Below are 2500 nucleotides of genomic sequence, written 5' to 3'. Positions count from 1 at the left end.
GAAGGAAGGATACCTTTCCTTAATATATTAGTGATCAGATGCCCAGACCATTTGCCTTTTTCAGTATACAAGAAGCGTACTCATACGGGCAGTTATTTATATTTTTCAGCAATCATCCGGATAATATAAAATACAATGTCGCCTCGGGCCTTTATTTAAGAGCGCTTAGGATTTGCAGACCGGAATTTCTGAACTTAGAAGTTGAATCAGTACGCACTCAATTACTGAGAATAGGCTACCCAGACTGGTTTTTTGACAAAAACCCTCAGCAAAGCTAAAACCAGTTATTTTAGAACGACTAACTCCAATACAAAATTTGTCTGGGATAAATCAAACATCAAACTCCCATATAATGAATCAATACATGCCGCATCAAAATTACTACATAGTAATCAAATTAGGATCACATTCATTTACCCAAACAACATTTTTAAAAAAAGTGGTAAATGTCCATCACAGAATTCCTAATAATGACAACCCCGGAGTATATAAAATACCATGTTTCGATTGTGTCAAAGTGTATTGGGGACAAACGGGACGTGGTCTACCTACTAGGATAAAAGAACATAAAAATTCGTTAGAATACGGCCAAGAAAACTCAGCTGTATTCCACCATTCAAGTCATTTATACCACAGAATAGATTGGAAGAATGCAGCTACAGTATATAAATCACATTGTAGTTCTAAGGAAAAAATATTGAGTCTCCTTCGCCTCCTTCTCCTTCGCCTCCTTCTCCTTCTACTCCTCCTCCTCCTGCTAGTCGGTGAGTGACAGACCTGCACTAATAAAAACAGACAAAAGACGAAAGCTTCTTCCCACAGAGATGCAAAGGAGAGCTTGAACGCTGCTACTGACTATTGTCGGGCTGTGGGTTTCATATTAGTGAAACTAGAGGTAATATTTATCACCACCAAGGATGTTATGTTTTCGTCGGATTGATTTGTCTGTCTCCCTGTCTCTATGTTTGTCAGCTTGCATGTCTGTCTATCGCTTTGTATTTGTTTGTTTGTTTGTTTTTTATTCTTTGTTAGCAGCTTTACTAAAAAAAATTTATCAACGTATTTTTGTATCTTTTTTAAAATGGTGGAGTATGGCCTTAGTAACGCACCACGATTTTTTTGTGGTGATCCGGATCACGATCCAGATCTGGGAATTTGGCCTTGTCAAAGGCTTTGTGCAATCCGAATATTTCTCACGCAGTTGTGATTTTTCTCTTCTTTTCATATGGGGTGGGCAACCTTTTTAAGTGTAGGTGCCAAAATCAGCCATATATTTGGTACAAAATATTCTCGCGTGCGTGCCAACGGAGTAAAATAATAGGCCTAGATACGAATATGGGCTCCCTCCCTTCACCTCCTAGTGCCCCAATCCGCCACCCAGCGCAGTATGCGGTTACCAATGGTCATGCAAAAAGAAGTTGGAGATTTATCGGTTGTTTGTTTTAAGGTGAGCTCTGACTTCAGGGACAAAGTTGTTAGTATTCAAGGTTTTGCACGCGTGCCAAAGGTTATCCACCCGTGGCCCAAGCTATACGCTCTTAGTTTTCCGTGGTGATCCTGATTAGTGAAATGATTCTGATCCTGAAATCGTGAAGTCCCTTTACGAAAGGAAAGAGGAAGACAACTGGCAGCAAGCTTTAACAAGTGCATCTTTGTACTTGATAAAGATCGCGTTAGTGAAGCGTTGCACCAATAGAGACTTCATCTTCACATGGTGCTTTTCCTGACAAGTTCAACCCCAATACTTATATATTACAAAGGATTACAAAGGCAAAGCATGCCGACAGGAGACCTTTTGATCCATATCTAGGTCGGATGCAAAAAAAAAATCATATTAATAATAAATTAAAACTATAACAATGTAAATAACCATTAAAATACATAAATAAATGCATTGGTATAGTTGAATAACAAACAAACAGGTAAATAGTAAATGATAATAAATTGACATATAACTAATAATAAATGAAAATCAGACAGACAAATTATAACAAAACAAAAACAAATAATATAACATAAATTATAATAATTACAGCATCTTACTTAGGTATTTATCTAAATGATTCTTAAAGCTTCGAACTGAACTACATTGCACTACCTGTGCAGGAAGTTTATTCCATTCATTAACTACACGGTTGACAAAGTTGTTTCTACCTACTTCCAAATTGAATCTATTTCCGGACAGTTTGAGACCATTGTTTCTTGTCTGATTCTCATTCAATGTGAAAATTTGGTCACTTTTGATGTTGTCAATTCCCTTTAAAATCTTAAAGACCTGTATCAAGTCACCTCTGAGTCTACGCTTTTTTAGGGAAAACAGATTCATGTGCTTAAGTCGATTTTCGTATGATTTATTTTTGATATTTGGAATCAGTTTTGTGGCTCGCCGTTGTACTTTTTCCAGTCTGTCAATGTCTTTAATGAGATTCGGTGACCATACGGAAACAGCATATTCCAAATGTGGACGAACTAACGATTTATATAGCTTGTTAATGAGTGA

At 37.0% G+C, this 2500-nt stretch overlaps 1 protein-coding gene across 1 annotated transcript in view; it reads left to right on the top strand.

Annotated features, from left to right (window-relative positions):
* Positions 1 to 2500, top strand: part of LOC143033482 (ligand of Numb protein X 2-like) — a 162902-nt gene that overhangs the window by 97875 nt on the left and 62527 nt on the right. The window lies entirely within an intron of this gene.

The sequence above is a fragment of the Oratosquilla oratoria genome, chromosome 15, assembly GCF_046742065.1.
Source record: "Oratosquilla oratoria isolate Oo_2021 chromosome 15, ASM4674206v1, whole genome shotgun sequence".
Lineage (NCBI taxonomy): Eukaryota > Metazoa > Arthropoda > Malacostraca > Stomatopoda > Squillidae > Oratosquilla > Oratosquilla oratoria.
The sequence above is the reverse complement of the archived record's forward strand: the minus strand, read 5'-3'. Positions and strand labels throughout refer to the sequence as shown.